We start from the raw sequence: 18,714 nt of genomic DNA, 5'->3' as shown, positions 1-18,714 counted from the left end.
TTTTGTTAAAAAACTCACTAAAGCAAAATATTGTGCAGTTTTTGGCCCAAATTCAGAAACAAGTATTCAGGGCAGCTCAGAAACTGCAGGAACAAAATCAAGTTTGGAAGGGACAGCTCAGAAAGGAAGTCTTGTCATCTGCATGGTACATCTAATGTTTTAAAAGGCTGCTATAACCTAGATATCAGCATTTAGAAAACAACAAAAGACTAATAAGGTCTGAAGATGGAACCCTGAAGAGCTACGAGATGAAAAAAAGCTTGACCAGAATAACTATCAGAGAGTTCTGAGACTACTCCAAACATGCTAAAATAATATTCGTGGTGACTCAGCAGTGCCTCTTCAAAGTTGACGTTGCCTTGGTGTGATTGATGTAATCAAAAGCTGCCAGTAAACACAGGGGAGGAAAAAGGACACAACTTTGATCCCGTAGTAGGCTGAGGACTATTATAGTCCATGAAATTACTATACATAATTTCCATGCATAATGCACAAATGCAAATTCTCATGGAGTATGTGTCATTGAGGCTTAATGGGAAAAATTGACATAGGCTTTTGCAGTAGGAAAATCTATTTATAGGATGTGTTTTTGTAAACGATGGAAACAGTCCCTTAAATTCCTTTACCGGTTTTTGAGCTGAACAACCTAGCTGCTAAAATGTATTTTAAGGAAACTGTTTAAGTATTCAAGAACAATATACAGAGTACATTTCTTGTCACAGTCTGAATCCTATTGCTACACAGAGTCCTGTAAGAGCACTTCAGTACAATATATCATTCTGATTACTCTTTAACATTTGAATATTGCTCCACAAAAATGAATTTTGTAGAGAGAGAGTAAGACATTAGATACACTCCATCTTACCTTGGCTTTACACTTTTGGGGCATTCCCCTTTGCCCTAGGCCAAGCAGAGATTAAGTCCCTGACAAAGTTATAGGACACTCACTACACTAAATTACATTTGCTTCAATTAACTCTTCCAAGGTCTAGGGATCATGAGAGTGGCACAAAAGAGCTATAGCAAGGCTGAGTTTTTGATCTACAGCTTCTTGATGATTCACACGATCTACTCCTATAGAAACTAAATAATATTTATACACAGTCAGTTCCTATAGTCCTGTTATGGTTTGGAGGTATCAAAATGGACAGCAACAACCAAGAGTCTAGGGAAGAAAAATGATTTTCATGTATATTTCCTTGTGACTTAGGTACTTATTTTTATAGCTCATAGGACAAAGTGCAGGTCTGGGGCATTTGAAGATACGCCTTTGATTTGTCTGCCAAATTTAAAACTAGTCCTTAAGACTCTAGGGTTTGCCATGTGTCCAAAAGATCATCTCAAGCAGCTGCAGTATCTGGCACCAGGGGCCCTTATGGGGGTGACCACATCAAGAAACTGAGGAAGAAAAAGAGCATATGCTACAAGATGGTGGTGATGGAGGAGGAAGTGTGCATTTGGGATACAGACAGTCTAGAAAAGCCAAGGGGATCATTCTTATTTCCTGCTGAAAGTCTGCATGAATGACCGGGGCAAGTTGGGTCGCAGTCTAAATTGCAGCGGGAAGGAGAAGGGCTATGTCAAGGGACATAGGAGCCTGGACCACATCTTGCATGTATTTCCACCTGGAAAATCCCAGGCAGACAAGGAAGGTTTATGAATTAGAAAAACTACAGGCATGGGTGACTACTGAATGGCATAGGTAGCCATCTCACATGTTTGACAAAGTAAGTCTGGGCAAAGCCAATTCTTTGCACATGAGCAGCCAATATGCAAATTTCTGCATATTTAGATCTCTTAAGCAAATGGTCAAATTCCTCTTGGGTACCTAACAATGTCTCCAGTCATAAAAAAGGCAGAGGACACAAGAGGTAGTACTAAAAGAAAGACAAAAGCCCCTGGTTCCCATCAGTAAATCTGAATCTATGATCACATCTTTTTTGATATCCTGAAGTAAAAGAAGGAAACCAGAAGCTATGGAGAGCAAACGGTACAATAGATATGCTTTTCAACAGCATTGCTTTTGCAGTTTCGAGGGCAGAGATGTTGTACTTTGGGGTGAAAAACCCCTTTTTATCACAGAACTATGGGCCACTGTGTAAACAAAGCCAAGTATATTCTGCTCTGACTCATGTTAAGTCATTTTTTTCTAGTCAAACTGACTGGCAGCAAAGTCCTAGTTTACTAATTGGTTCAGGTGATCTTTTCAAGTACAATCAGCTGCTATGTTTTACCTGGTATCCACCTAAACCAAACATAGATCTGAACGCCTCAACCTTTTTAAGGAAGTTTGTACATGAATCTAATTTTGTTATGCAATGCCATTTTAGCATGGAATTACATAGAAAGCGTTGCCTGAACATGGTATTGTACTAGATCTTGAGACAATGAAAACATTATTAAATCTTTATAGACATCTTTCCCACCAGAAAATATTTTCCACGGTAGATGTTGCTGTTTTCCTACTCCAAAGTCAAACCAACTCTTTTTTAAGAAAAAATAAACATAAATGCATTTCCCAAACAGGTAATGAAAAAGAATGAAGGACAGCTGTTTTACACATATAAGACTCCAAAGCAAAAAGCTACCAAATCTTTAATTTTTTCTTAGGTTCCCAACACTGTACTTAGAAAAATATTCCACCACCACAAAATTCAGAGGAAATCAATTCAGCTCGGGAGAACTTTTGAGATGACAAGGGCCAGAGATACTACAAGAAGTAGAGATACATAAACTGGTATAATTGTTACAGAAGATCTCAAATAAACAACCACCAAAAATTAAGGATTAAGAGATTCAGACCAAATTGAAACATGACAGGTCCTTTGACATTAGGTTATGCTCTGACATGTATCTGCATACTTGCAGAACTGCATTTCAAGAGTATGTGTCTTCATTCACCTTTAAGCCTTTAAGCCTGCCCTCAGCTGTAATAGTTGAAGTACAGTCCTTTTGGTCTCTATCATAGGTAAGCTCCAGCAATACAGCCAAGAAACCTACTGTGCTCTAGTTTAGCACTTTATTTCAGTTGCTGACTCCAAAGTAAGCATTTGAAGAGAATTGAAATATGCAAGTGCTAAAAAGCACAAATGGTGGTAACAGCAGGACATCTTCTAAAACCTGTTGCTTCTACATTTGCTGGGGACCCTCAGTTCCTGATAATTGCTGCTCTTCCTCAGAACATGCAAAGATTAATGTAGGATTTACATTATTAATAGAAGTCATTGATGCCTTCGATAGACATTTGAGTCAAGATATTGTTTTCTTTAGTTTACATGCATTTTCCCCCATTAATTTAACATAAAAACTGTGCCTTTCATTAAAATATAACTTTAAAAATTTTCAGCAGCTCTTGAAATAGGCTTGTTTGGGGTAGTGTCCATATATTTGATATAACTCATTACTCTATGTTTTTAAACAGGCACTATAGGTATGCTTTTTGCCAAGTAAATCTGAAATACTCGTAATATGAAACAGCAATACCAGAGGTATATTATTTTGATAGAAATATGAGAGCACATCTTTCCCAAATAATGCTAGCAAACTTCATTTACTCAGAAAAAAAACCCCAAATCTTCATATATAATAGTGTTTTTCTACTGTTACACAATCTTGAGAAAATAGGGAAATCTCGGACATTTTAAAATAATACAAAGAAATTACTCACTTCAGTTGTCTGAAAAGGGTTACAGGACTCCGCCTTCCCTACTGCATGCAGTTTTCACCTATTGGAGATGCACAAATGTTATCAAAGTACAATGTTTTAGTACGATGAAGTTAGTCATCTCTGTACTTTCTGTCCATGTCACAAATAAGAAAACGACTGTCAACAATCTAAAGCATGATGTAACATACTAAAAAAGTTATGAAAACTAAACTTTACCTTCAGACACAGTATTGATTCTTTCAGGAAGGAGATGAATTAAATTGGTTTATGGAGAGGAATCTCATCATACTGTTTCCTATGCTGTGACTACTAGGCATGAGATAGACAAGTTTATTGTGCCATTTATCCACTAATAAATTATGCATTAATTTTTTTAAGGATAAATAAATATATATATATAGTATCCATGGTTTCATAATATTTTCCCTTCTTTACCACATATGGAAGAGAAACCATAAGACAAAACTTACTAAACACGGCAGGGAATCTGATTCAGGCGTGGGACGTAAAAGAAAAGTTGCCAACAGTTACCAATGTTTGAGATTTTTAGCCTATTTCCACCGAAGGGGATGCAGCAGAAGATGAGGACAAAGTGGTTGAATTCATTTGCTACATTAAGCAGACATACTGACTCCAATCCAAGGGAGGCTAAGCAACAGACATGCATGACAGGAAGACAGCAATTTTCTTGTATGTCTCAAGCACACAGACAAATTGCAAATTGGCGAGAACTTGAGGATATTTGTACTGCTTCAAAACTGAAGAACATAAAGAGAGTAACTGTTGCCAGTGTTGTTAATTAAAGGTACCAGAAGATATGGGCAAAACACAGCCCCTTTCCCAACTCCACCATCTTATTCTAGATTTCTTCAAGCCTTTCTCTGCCCCAGTTCATGAAGACTAATGCAGACAGCACAGAATCAGACCAAACCTTTGGTTATATCCCTGGTGTTTGCTGAATGGTAGAGGTTGTGCACATTTAGGAAGTTGGAGGCAAGGTGCTGCTACCATTACCATCATCTGGATGCCAACATTGCCAACAATGTATAGCTGCATTACGGCACCTCCCATAACACCTACACGCTAAAAGTGAGCAATTTTATAAAGAGTAGAGCCTGCACAGACAATGATCTATTAGTCATATTATAAAAATCTTAAGTGCCTTCCTAAGAAGTTGGAGACAAAAATCACAAATAAATAAACACTTGAGAATTTGATGAGTAATCAAGTGCTAATACAGAAGGGCTTTCCCCCCACCCAAGACTGTTAAATACTCTGGGTCATGTTGTAATAGTACAGAATTTAGAATGATGCTTCTTTAAATGATTATTTCTATGGTGAGGGGACTGCTAATTCCTGTTGGCCATCTTGAGACTTATTGCTTTTCTAGGTAGATATAGGTAAGAGATTACTCAACAAATTAATATTTCATTTTAACTCTCTTTTCTTACTAGTTTGGGTTTACCAAACAGGTGTCATTTTATTGGCTTCCACAGGTTGCTTTTATTTTTGTTATGTTTCAATAAAATGTCTAGGTATAGCTCTGGGTGTTTGCTCAGTTGTAATGAATCAAGTGACTGAACACAGAATTTTAGTAAATCTACAAAAAGAAGAGCAGAAATCTTCATGGTGGTGCAGTCAGACGCCCTAACTGCTAATAAAAATGTACATTTAGCAATTTTTTGACCAAGTCGATACCTGGAAAATCAGAGTGCAAACCACAATGCATCTTTAAAGAAATAAAAAACAACGCTCAAACCAAGTCTTCAAACAGGCTACCTCAACAACAATAGGATTTGCCACCTGGGATTTCCCTCATTTCTTCCCTCTCTATGTCATCTGGTACAGGTGACAAGCCAAAGGTACTCATTTGCTAGTCAGTTCACTAGAATGGAGGATGACCTCCCTGACTGACATGGTGCCCTGAGCTGCCCAAGTCCAGGGAATCCCTAACAAATCCATGACTGACTGGTCTGCAAATTACAGTAACACAATGGAGAAATGGTGTGGTAGGATTCATCTTGATGCATTTGGAAAGGGGCCTCTGTTGCAAAAAACAGTGAAAATGTGGCTGAAACTTCTCAAAGTTGTACTTCATCCTGCACAAGGTAACATCCTCATTGCCTGATCCTGCACACAACATTGGCAAGAGCCTAGTTAGAAGTCACATCAGAGCAGTGAGCTGGCACTCACAGATGATCAGTGCTGCAACCTGTTAGCATTGTCCTTGAAAGGCAGCAGTTCTCAGACTGCTTCTTTTCCAAAAATTTCCTGAGCTTTTAATATCCACAAGTTCTGTGTGTTGTGGTGTTTCCACACCTGCAGGAGTTCCTTGATCTCAGAGTTTCCCTGCAGCACTGCTGGTGTGCGTCTGTTCTTCCATTCAGCTTCTGCTGGAGATTTTGTTCTTCTGTTCCTGCTGTCCTGTGCACAGTAGTTATATCCTCAGGCTCCTCTGTTGATAACCAGTGGAAAGTTCAGTACCTTTTTTGTGAGTGTGTGTGTGAAAGAAATTGAATCCCCTTTACTTCATTTCTTCATGACAAGGCCACAGTTTGTAACCTTTGTCATATTGGTATGCCAGCTTTTCACATGTAACCATAACTGCCCAGTCCAACTCTGCATCTTAATCATGATAAAGAAGTGCTGCCATCCCCATCTCTCTCACTTTTTTTTTTTTTTTTAAAGCACAAACCTTTTTTATGTGGCCAACTCAAAACTCGTATCAACTGGTGTTCCATAATACCTGTCAAACTGGATAACCCATCAGTGATACAGATTTTGAAGGTCTCAGAGTGGAAAAGAGAGTGACAGTCACCATTATTGATGTGACTGGAAGACTATAAGAGCTTGGTAACCACATGTCTGTGAACGGAAGGATCAGCAAGGAGATTAGCAAAACCATAGGTGGACCAGCAAAGTTTCCTCTATCAACTAACATGACAGATTCAACAGTAAGAAGGATTTCTCCAAATAAGCCAAAAAACCACTGATAAGCTGCTGAAGTAAGTGTCAGTTGACTAACCAACAGGCAGTCCCTTCTTTTCTGCTTCTTACCTCTCTCAGTGACAGTGGTGATAGGAAAGAAAGGACCAAACCAAAATGGTTTCAATAATTCCATCAGGAGATTCTCTGCAGAAAGTATTTGAAAGTTTCTGTGAAGAGAACCCAAACAAACAGAAGACAAAATGAAACAAAAAGGAAACAAGTAAGAGACTTCTCAAAAATTAATAGTCCTTTCCATGCCCAAAGTCATACAATTATTGTTCCTGAAAAGAGCCTTATCAAGACTGAACTTGTGGCATAAGTGTCACAACCTCAACTGCCTCTTTGGACTCATTCGAGGCCTTCCTCTCCCTCTTCATATCTGGGAAAGAAGAGTCACTCATAGCAGTACATTTGTCTAGGATGCCAGGTTCAGTGGTTGGAGTAATGGCAATAAATTAATCAAAATGTGCATGTTAGGCTATGAAATGTGGCTGTTTCTACATGCCTGTTTTGTGTACCTTGTTTTTCTACATAATTTCTTGAGGTGATTGTATTTCAAGCCATGAGCAGTCACATGACTTGTCTGGAAATTGCATTGCAGAAGTAAACAGTCCTTCTGCTCCCCTCCCCTGCCTCACTCTGCTTGCAATGTTTCTTCCAGGTATTTGCCCCAACCCTTCTCTCTTGCCTACCTGAGGTGAAAACTGCCTTGTTAGATGAGGACGCAATGGTTGGCCAGACACAGCAGGATCCACCAGTAGCCTATGGTGCAACAAAGGGTTAAACAGCTAACAGAGCCGGTCACTACCAGAGGTGAGAGAAAGTGTGGAAAAAGAGTAGAAAAACAAAATGAGAAATTTACAGGTTAGACCACTGAAAGAAAGGCTGAGATAGTCAGGGTTGTTCAGCCTAGAGAAGAGAAGGCTCCGGGGAGACCTTGTAACGGCCTTCCAGTCCTTAAAGGGGGCCTACAGGAAAGATGGGGAGGGATACTTTATCAGGTGTAGGGTTGATAGGATGAGGGGTAGCAGTTTTAAACTGAAAGAGGGTGGATTTAGATTAGATATAAGGAAGAAATTCTTTACTATGAGGGTGGTGAGGCACTGGAATAGGTTACCCAGAGAGGTTGTGGATGCCCCATCTCTGGAAGTGTTCAAAGCCAGGTTGGATGGGGCTTTGAGCAACCTGGTCTAGTGGAAGGTGTCCCTGCCCGTGGCAGGGGTTTGGAACTAGATGATCTTTATGGTCCCTTCCAACCCAGACCATTCTATGATTCTATATTTTAGCTACTAATTCCCTTGCAGTGTTAACATACAGTGAACCTACTAGCAAATGAGTACCTGAAACAAGTACATTTGCTAAGGCAGAGAGGGATTTTTTGAGTCAAGCTACAGCCAGCACTCTGTGAGAGTGAATCTGGAGAAGCACAGTGTGAATGCCAGGGTGGTACAGGTAGGAATGCAAGCTCATTTATACCTCCCAGAGTATCTCCTAAAGATAAATACTAGAAATGAATTTATACTGTATATGGGCTTTAAGTTTTGAAAAGTGATTTAGAAATTAGCAGGTGACTTGATTTGTGTCACTCATTCCTCATATGCTTTTGGCAAATTGCTGAAATTACTTCACCCAGATGAAAAGTGCCTAGCAGCTTGTAGCAGTGGAGGTAGGAGGAAGGATCTAGAGCTGCTGGCAAATTAAATCACGTTCATTGCAGCAACCAGTGTGTAAGCACAGTTCAAATGCCTGTCACTTTCATGGTCTCAATCAGCCCAAACCCTTTATTGTCTACTGAGGTCTATCATACCTGCATCTGCAGTGCCAATGGAGGCTTGTTGAACTCTTCGCATTTTTAGCAAATATCAAACATATTTGAAAATACATGTCACAACTAGCAGTGTATATTTTAGAGTGCTAGTTTAAGGAACTATAATGCATACAGGAAATTGTGCACATACAATGACTTAAAGATATGCAGAGTCATTATAAGGACTACATTTTTTGCCTTGCACTTTTCAGTTTATGCAATGCATTGCATTGCCTTCAAAATTTGTTGAGCTGCAAATAAACCTGCTTGCTGGGAAATGATATAAAAGATGATCCATAGCAGGAATATTAGAACTTGGGAGTTATAATACCACACTGAGTATTTCTAAATCCCCAGTAATTGCAGATTTCCTATAATTTATATAACATATTCAGTATTAAATCCTCTTAACTGTAGTTTTAGGACTGTAAAATATAATTTCCAAGTATTCAACATAAACTATTCAGTATAGTTAGATTAGCATCTCTCTGCATGTTGAAAGTCCAGCAGACTGGCTGTGTATGCAGTTACCCCAGCCCTGAGGCTGCTCAGTTCATGGCTGTTCCAAAGTGCAGGGTGTGATTCATCTCTGAAGTCAGAAGGAAAATAGGCACCACGAAATGGGAAGATTCAGTCATACCCTGCAGAAGCTCCATCCAATCAATCTTGCCTCAGCTTTAGGAATGCCACTTCTTGAGATCAGTAGACCAGCAGTTTGAAAGCCTTTCATATCTTAGAGTAATAAAGCATAACACTCAGACATGTACCTTATCAATAACATGAAGCTGCCAAATGCTAAAACCAGTCAGCTGAAATTCATGGAAGAAAGTCACTTAAAGGACTACATACCTGTTAAGAGCTCATATTTAACCTATTTCTAGATCTCTTCACAGATGTCAATAAACCAAAGCTTGGTTACACTACATTTCTTTCCAGATGCCAGTTGACATTAATTAGAATCTAAAAAAAGATTACAAAGGATTGAACTGGCCAAGCAAACTCACTTAACTTTGCTGTGCTTGTGATAATTGTACAAAAGTAGGTCACAATATCGCTACCAGTGAGAAGAATTCCTCTGAATGAATGAGACCCGTAGGGAAAATAGAAATTTGGAGAAACCAAGTGTAACACTTTTGCTACAAATAACTAGTTGTACAATTTCTTATCGAAGTCTTACTAAACATAAATCTATTAAATCACTTCTGTGGCTTTTTTATCATGAATACTTTGATATAGGTATCCATAATATATCATAGAATACCAATCTCTAAATTAAATGCATGCTGAGGACTCCACTGTTTATATTCTCAGTAGACCCACACTTATTAGCAATTTCTTTAAACACATTGCAAAAGTGCAGTAGAAATCAAGCCTTACTAAGACAGAAAAGTAAGATATGTCCTTGAACATGTGAACAGTAATTATTCAAAGTTTGTGGTTCACCAGCTTCTGCAAACTTTGTGGAGTAAGTACTCCATTAACTCTTCAGTGGAGAGTGCGTTTGCTGTGTACTCAAGCTCAGCAAGAGAGCAGAGTAGGATTTCTAAATCAGTTTTTTTCTTTCTAAAAAAGGAAGCATGTAAATATAGTATTTGACCACATTGTTTAGCAATCTAAATGACACAAGATTTCTGAGGTAATAAAGGTATAACTTTTTACTCACACATGTAGTTTGCTTTATAACAGCTTTAAAAGTTGGGGATTTTTTAACACTTATGCAGTTACAAGTATTCTTCATCGCAACGTACTTTTATAAGCCTCTTGTTTCTTGCACAGACTCTATCCTGGTAACTCTTCTGTCTCATGTTTTACAATTACGGTACCAAAACTACACAATTTCTCTATGTCAGCCGTAGAATGATACAAAACAACTGAAGTGCTGCAAGCATCCCTTTGCAAACAGCTTGAGAACTCTACACACTGGTTGAAAGTTACTAGAGCACAGTTTATTTTTAGGACAGCTTAAGTCTTCCTTATTGGAATTCCATTTATTACAGTCAAAAGCATACAATTCTGATCACTGCAACTAATTAGCAGCTTAAAGTAAACAGAAAAAGAAAGGCTGAAAGACAGAACTTATTAGCTTTATTTGCATGACTAGGGGAGGAAAGAATTATCTAATGCTTCATCCATTTTTCCATTAAGGACTAATTTAAGACATTGACTCATGAATACATTTTAGGAGAACAATTTACAAGTAGAAATGTGTCTTCAAATGATTCAAAAATAAGTCAGTTGCAACAACAAATGACTAACTACCCAAAGGATTTGTAATTCCCTTGTCACCACCTACCATTGCAATTCATACACTTGTAGGGAGATGATACAGACACATTACATATGATACTGCCTATATGATTAGTTTTTTCTTTGTTTACAAAGTTATTTTCTTTCATATAAGAATGATAGAAACAAAAGACAACTCACAGATGGATGAAGGAGACAAGAGGGGAATTTCAGCACAATATAGACACTATGTTCTCCTAAATGAAACCATCAAAACCCAGCCCTAATTCTGGAGGTACACTGAGGACAGCTCTCACTCGCTCAGCTTCCTTTGACAATGCAGCTTTTCTTATTTAATGTATTAAAGGGAGCCCAAAATATTGCACTGTGTTGCTTGTTCTTTAAGCTTGAACAGAAATAGGAAAAAAATGCAAAGAGGTTTTGCGCACTGAAATATCTTGAAGATACTCCTTTACACAATCTGCCAGAACACACAAATGCAGGCAAATTGTGGATTAAAAACTCTCACCTCAATTTAACCCCTGGCTTGAGTATCCAATCAGAACCCAGCAGGCATCTGAGCAAGCATACCAAGGAAAATTGACTTCTGAGTTTCTATAGGGGGCCAAGCATGAGTACAAACTGTTTAAGTGTTTGCCAAACAGAAGCGTCCACTTCCATTGTTTCACTTGGAAAAAAAAGATCCATAAACTGGCATACACTCAGATACTTGGCAACCTGAAATTAGGATAGGTGGTTCGGATTCCAGAGAAGTCTGAATTCCATTGTGCTACCACTTTACATGAGGAGAATAACAAAATGCCATCTTCAGCCCAGATGGCAGGACAATAATCTTCAATCAGAAAACAAAACATGACATGTCAGCTTCTGAAATGTTAATATCTAAACAATCTTACACATTGATTTTTGTAGCTACAAGGAAAACTCTATATCTTCCATAAGTCAACCTTTAACCCTTGATCAGGCATCTGTAATTTTTTGTTGGATAGTAGATGAGTTAAGTGACTTCTTCTCATAGATTCTCAATTCATTTAAACATCAGAGCTAACTAAAACATCTTGATTTGAACAAAGTTTATGATCCTTAGCCTTCTTCTTAGGTTATGAGATTAAAAAGAAGTATGTAGAAAACAGATAAATAATCAGTGACTTACTCCTACCCATCTTAAGTCATAACTTTAAATTACTTAAATTTAAAACTTTGTATATAGGTTAATTTAAATGCCTGAAAAGTTAGAAAGTACACCTTCTACCTGCCTAGCCAAAAGGAATGATGTTAATAATCTTATATTTTATGTTGCACCTCTTTACTGGAACACTTCCATCATACTTTACAAACTATATTGAAAATGTATCAAGTAACACTCGAGAGACTCAGCAAAAACTGCTTACATAATGGAGGTTCCTTTCTCATAAAGCTGGAGAGGACCTGAACTCTGCTGTACACCTGGGGACACTTCGGAATATTTTCCCTAAAACTGGAGGAAGTCTCATAAGGCTGTATATATTTCAATTATAGGTGTATACACACACATCCATATCTGTATCTATAGTTATGTCTAGATATAGATAGATACACAGATTTAGTCTACATATGCACCACAAAACAGATTAATATACATACACCTCATGGATTTGTATACATATCACACATATTCTCACAAACACTTGGCATTTCAGTATCATCCCTCATGCCTCAGCATGGTGCATAGGCTCTCTTAACCAATTGATCTGTTCTTTTTAAGTACGTGAAAAAATCATGAAGTATCTTAACATCAAAATGATCTGGTGGAAAAGTAATCTTCTGCTTGAAAATAAAGAGTGTAGAATATAGTCCTTTCTTCGTATTCTTCCTTCTCCAGAGGACTGATAATACCACAGCTGCACAGCTTCTCTCTGTCTCAAGTTTCTTCCTAATTGTGCTGAGGGTCTCAAAAGCAGATATCTGTTTCAAAGTGAACACAACAACACCCAACAGCACTACAGGCTTGGGGAGGAGTGGCTGGAGAGCTGCCAGTCAGAGAGGGACCTGGGGGTGTTGATTGACAGCTGGCTGAACATGAGCCATCAGTGTGCCCAGGTGGCCAAGAAGGCCAATAGTATCCTGGCTTGTATCAGCAATAGCGTGGCCAGCAGGGACAGGGAAGTGATCTTGCCCCTGTACTCGGCACTGATAAGGCCACACCTCGATTACTGTGTTCAGTTTTGGGCCCCTCACTACAAAAAGGACATTGAATTACTCGAGCGTGTCCAGAGAAGGGCAACGAAGCTGGTGAAGGGTCTGGAGCACATGTCGTATGAGGAGCGGCTGAGGGAACTGGGGTTGTTTAGTCTGGAGAAGAGGAGGCTGAGGGGAGACCTCATTGCCCTCTACAGCTACCTGAAAGGAGGTTGCAGAGAGCTGGGGATGAGTCTCTTTAACCAAGTGACAAGTGACAGGACAAGAGGGAATGGCCTCAAGTTGCGCCGGAGAAGGTTTAGACTGGATATTAGGAAGCATTTCTTTACAGAACAGGTGGTTAGGCGTTGGAATGGGCTGCCCAGGTCAGTGGTGGAGTCCCCATCCCTGGAGGTGTTTAAGAGTAGGGTTGACATAGTGCTGAGGGATATGGTGTAGTTGGGAACTGTCAGTGTTAGGTCAATGGTTGGACTGGATGATCTTCAAGGTCTTTTCCAACCTAGACGATTCTGTGATTCTGTGTGATTCTGAGATCATGCTACTGCAGCATTTTCACTGCTCAGCAAGTGCTACTAACCAGCCTACTTAAACAAACTTCTTTGCCCCAATTTTACCCCCTTTTACCAGCTTCATTCAGTGTGATCAATACAATCAATACCACTGTGCTCCATCACTACCACCACTTGCACCTCACATGTTTGTTTGGTTTTTTTTATTTTCCCCTCTGCCGGCACCTCTTGCCTCCTCATCTCCAGTTACTACTGCTCTTGGCCTTAGCGTAAAACTTGTGGCCCCCAAAGCACACATACAGATTTTGAAGACACTTCCCTTTCCCTGGCATTCACTCTCAGATCTACCTGCCAGCAGAGAGCTCCTCAGTGACCAGTCCTCACCCTCCCTTTATGCCAGTTCAAGCCACTCCATCCACCAGCACCCTTGTTCTGACATCCCTGTCCCATGAGGCAATGCAGTATTGCGTGCCACTGATTGCAAATTCAGTGCCTGGTTCCCCAGTGTTTGACAAGTTTGACACCTCGTGATAGACTGAGATAGACATCTGTCATGTAGATACTTAACTCTGAGCTCTTTCCACCTAGAACCCATGGCCCTGAATCCTTAAGTCTGTAACTGCAGGTAAGCTTCACTTCTCCCTTAGCAATTAAGGACACCACATTTCTAATGTATGTGGAAGAGTGCTGCCTCTCCAATGATGAAACTGAACAGGGACAAAGAATGTATGTAATCTCCAGACACGAGAAACAATGGACTTGCCTTTGTCTTCCCTGTATACTGCTTACAATCTCCAGGTGCCCACCTTAAGGTCTTGCTGCATTCCACTAAAACTCTTAGGTTTGCGTTTTCACTGAAGTGCTATTCTTACTGCTTTGTAACTAAGTTAAATTGTTTCATGAACTATTTCTGGCAAATACACCCATGTCTCCCATGATACCACTGCATGCCCAAGCTGGCAAAGCATAGGAGTGTATGGGAAGAGGAAAGAGGAGGCAGGTCTAATGCAAAATCCATTGATGGCTACTCTCATTTGTTCTAATGGACTTATGTTCAAGATTATTTGGCTCATTAGAACAAGTGAGAATCTGCCACAGTATCCCTAATCTTTGTTAGCAGATGTCTGCCTTTGGACCATATGTTGGGTATAATCACTTTCAGTTGCCATTTCTCCTTCATGGTGAGCAATTTGGCAACTACCTCCTCTCGCCTGAGAGGCATCTGGCACAGACAAAAGCAAGCCCTGTGGATTTTTCTAGCTAAAGAAAGATATTGAAAATAAATTATGAATATCAAAGACTGTATCTGGAATATGCTGATAGTGCTTCCACAGCTATTTGCATATTTGTCTTCAATTATTTAGTTTCTTGCATGCACAATTATTATAGGAAGTTCATAACATACAGAAACATTGAGATATGTTCACAGAAAGTGAACAACAGATTCATTGCATCATGATTTTCATCAAAGCAATGGTACCTATGTTGTTCTGGGGTTCAAGACTCCCCCCACCTGTCACACTGTAGTCACATACTTCATGCCACAAATTTGCACTTAATGATCATCAAAACTTTCTATATCTTTTGATCATGAGCAAAAAAAAAAAGTAACAGAAAAGGCACTGAGGGAAATTTAATGGAAAATTACTAATTAATGTCATTTTTAAGTCAACTCTGTGAATTGTTAAACGTTGTGATGAAATACATAAGGACTGTGAAACTGCTCATAAATATTCTTCACAGTCTCTTTTGCTACTTTTCAAATAATTCTCAGAATTTAGAGCTAAATTTCTTTCAGTTTTGCCTAACTCTTTTGATCAATGAACATAAACCAAAATCAGTGTTGTTCATACTTCTTCCTTCTACTTGGTCCTCATGTTCCGTGTTGGGTGTTGTCATTGCTATCACACTATAAAAACCCTCATACACCATCTATTTCATCCAGCAATGATTAGTAGTAATATGTTCTTTAAGCCTTCTTTTTATTTTAAAGTGCTTTATCACTATAGGACTATTCCTTTCAGACACAATATACAACAGCATTTTGACATGTTATAAGGCAAAACTCCAATTTGCAGCAATATAAATAAATCTTCCCCTTCTCTCACACAATAAAAAACCACTGTGTTGCTGGCATAGCTGTGAGTACATTAGGGACTTCTGCCAACCCAGCTATGCCAGTGACACAGCTTACTTCTGCACATCTTTGACCAATATGATTATTATTCTGCAAGAACTGTGGTCTGTGGGAACAACTTCTGGTTAAGAGTTTCATTTCCTGATTGAGGCTCAAATTCTGATTTCCGTGCACAATGATACAAATCCAATATAATATCAAACACCAGGATGATTCCAAATCCCATGTCTACAGAGTAAAAGCGCTCAGGAGATTGCACACAAAAATGAGCAGAATTTGAAATGGTAATGAGAGAGCACCACAAAGATTCACTTGTTCAAAAACTCACAAATTGCAGGCAGACTTTACTCAGCATGAATAAAGGTGGTAGACATACGAAAACGTTTAAAACAAACACAATCACAGATGTTTTAATCGAATGGTGGTTCAAATGTAATTGAAATAAGCTTAAGAATTCTCAATGTCATTAATTGTTCAGTTCTGTACATACAGCATAGATGGGAGGAAAGAGACACAGCCTGACGTGGGGCATATTAGAGAAAGCGTCCCAGGAGCTTGTTTCCTTAGCAATTTACAAAGCAAATGAAGGTAATCTGAAACTTCAAATCTTACAATATCTGCTTTATTAGACTTTAGTTTCTTGTTACTCTTCTCTCATTAGAAAACTCTTTTAAACACTAAAACCTCTATAAAGCTCTTTCACCTCTTTCAAATCCCTTTCTCTAAACTCTTAGTCATATATTAGACTTTAAGCTTGGTACATGAATTAGTTCCTTGTGATACTGTCCCACAGCGGGCATTTTACTGATGTAATAAAACCACAACGAAATTACTGTACACAACTTAATATCGAAGCCCAATTATTGATTTTTAGGGCTTTATTTCCAACCCAAAAGTGGCAGCGTGTTTGAAATCCGTGCAACTAGATCCGTCTTTGGCAAAGAACCAGCCAGCCATAGCAACATACTGTTCGAACGTTACATTTTCCTCTGCTGCTCCAAAAGCCAGGAAATGATGTGTGCGTGTGGGTATATATAGCATAGATGTCACTCAATCATCCTCCACCTCTCTAATTATTTTTATTGAACCATTGCTTTTCAAACACAGAGATGCCATGACTGTAAGAAGGATGATGACATCTCAGCGGAGACATGACAATAAAGTAATTTAGTACTATAATTTGATGTCAGTACCAAAGTGGTATTTCTCCAGATTGAATGGCTTATGAGGAAGCTTAAGTATCTGCTACAACTAATAACACAACCCAAGTGGCCTTGTCTGTGCTATAGTATTAATTTCTACATTAACATTACTTCAACACAAGGAAATGTTTGAGAGTTAGCCTGTGAACATTTGTTCATGAGGGAGTTCACACTGTAGTCACTGCATCCAAGACTGATCCAAAGAAATTCCCTTAATTTCAATAAACTTGGAATGAAAGTGCAATAGTTCATTCATACAACTAATTGGTGGAAAATTTTGTAATATGCTATTAGAGGAAGATTTCAGTGCTCACATAAAACATAAAGCATACAGAAAACACAAAGCAGTAAAGTAAAAACAATGCATAGGAAAAAAAAAAAATCCAAGCAGTCAGATCCCATCCTGAAATGTATTCCCAAAGGAATAGCTTAAATACTATATGAAACTGAAGTACTTATTTCACTTTTATTTAACCTTCTGAAAACAATGGAATATGAGAAGAGAAAGAACAGCAAAGTGTGTAATAGGAAATTAAATAGAAGGAAGAAAATAAAGTTTAAAAAAAATGGACAACTGTTGAACCTTTGTGGAACCTGAAGCTCTAACTTAATTTTTTAAATTTAGCTTTCTTCTTCACTTAAATCCTCTTATTTCCAGGAAATCTTTGCAAATGTTTTGACACTTTTCGAACCAGTCTTTTACTCATTACAACATATTAATGTCTCTAAAGAGGCTTTTTATGTGAAAACAATTTTTGAACCTGAATGGATTAGCAGAGAACTTTTGTACAACATTCATGCAACAATGACATGCATAGATCAGTGTCTGAACCACCTACTTGCTACCTTGACACAGATTATTCACCATTATTTGTCAGCCTCATGAAACCAGCATCTGAACTACCTATGCAATACTCAAAATACTGAAAAATAATTATATAAAATGAGTATGTAGAGTGTTTCACAGATACTCATGGGAGCAGACACCAAAAAACTAGCAGAAGAGGATGTTTTGCAAAAGCCTTAGAAGCCATTAGCAAATCAAAGTGTTTTGTAATTAGGGTGTGCAGCCTAAAAGACATACATTCAGAGTATTGATCTAATTATTATGATGGTTCAGAACAGATACGAAGTTGGGAATGTCACATGGTCTATTCTGTTTATAGAAGAACTTACCCCCCTAAAAAGTTAAAACACAAGAAAAGATTTTGTACAGAAATATGTGAGCTGTAATGACTCACCATGGGAAGAAGTAACTAGTAAGCAGTAAAGTATGCTAACTATTATCTTTTAGCAAATGACTCTTAACGTATATTCAGGACATCCATTTGATCTTAAGACACTACTTTGTCTTCTAAATACAAGAGCTGCCTGCAAACCTTTGAAACCAATTTCCGTAGAGGACACCTCATACTGTGTTGCATGATCTTAAATATTTTCCCCTCCTACGATTCTAGAGTCTGTGTTGCTGTTTTAGTCAAATGATTATATTTCCATACATGAGGAAAAGATTAAAGAAAACTGAAGTCATATCTCAAATGCCTGTTCTCTCGCTTTCATTCATAATTATATGTACAAATCATAGCAAAGTGGATTCCGAGTCTGAAAACTCCCATATATAATTCTTTGATTAAGACTGAGAGTTAGATATTCTGAAATTGTCTCCAGTTCAAAGCTCCCTTTATTTTATAATGCTTAGAACATTTCTTCATTACTTATAAGGAAATCATCTGAAGAACAGATATCTAAAATTGGAAACGGTAATCTGCTTTTGATGGAAAATCAGAGACTAGTAGGCTGTCTTCCATATGCAACAGTAATCCTGGTCCATCCATTCTGAAGATTTACAACAGCAAGAGTGAATTAACAGTATTCTAACTGTAGAAATTGCCTCTCAAGTTCACGTAATAAGAGTCTGAATTCAATATACAGTTCTGTGTTGAGTAAGCAAAAATAAGCTAACAAATATGCAGCCTGTC

At 38.3% G+C, this 18,714-nt stretch overlaps 1 protein-coding gene across 1 annotated transcript in view; it reads right to left on the bottom strand.

Annotated features, from left to right (window-relative positions):
• The window catches only part of MID1 (midline 1), a 358,868-nt gene that overhangs the window by 277,092 nt on the left and 63,062 nt on the right, over positions 1–18,714 (bottom strand). The window contains exon 3 of the mRNA XM_074814839.1: positions 3,668–3,725. The gene's annotated coding sequence lies outside the window, so the exon portion shown is untranslated. The remainder of the gene's footprint in view (positions 1–3,667; positions 3,726–18,714) is intronic.

This window comes from Strix aluco, chromosome 2, assembly GCF_031877795.1.
Source record: "Strix aluco isolate bStrAlu1 chromosome 2, bStrAlu1.hap1, whole genome shotgun sequence".
In the NCBI taxonomy this organism is placed as follows: Eukaryota; Metazoa; Chordata; class Aves; order Strigiformes; family Strigidae; genus Strix; species Strix aluco.
Note: the sequence above shows the minus strand (reverse complement) of the source record. Positions and strands in the feature narration are given on the sequence as shown.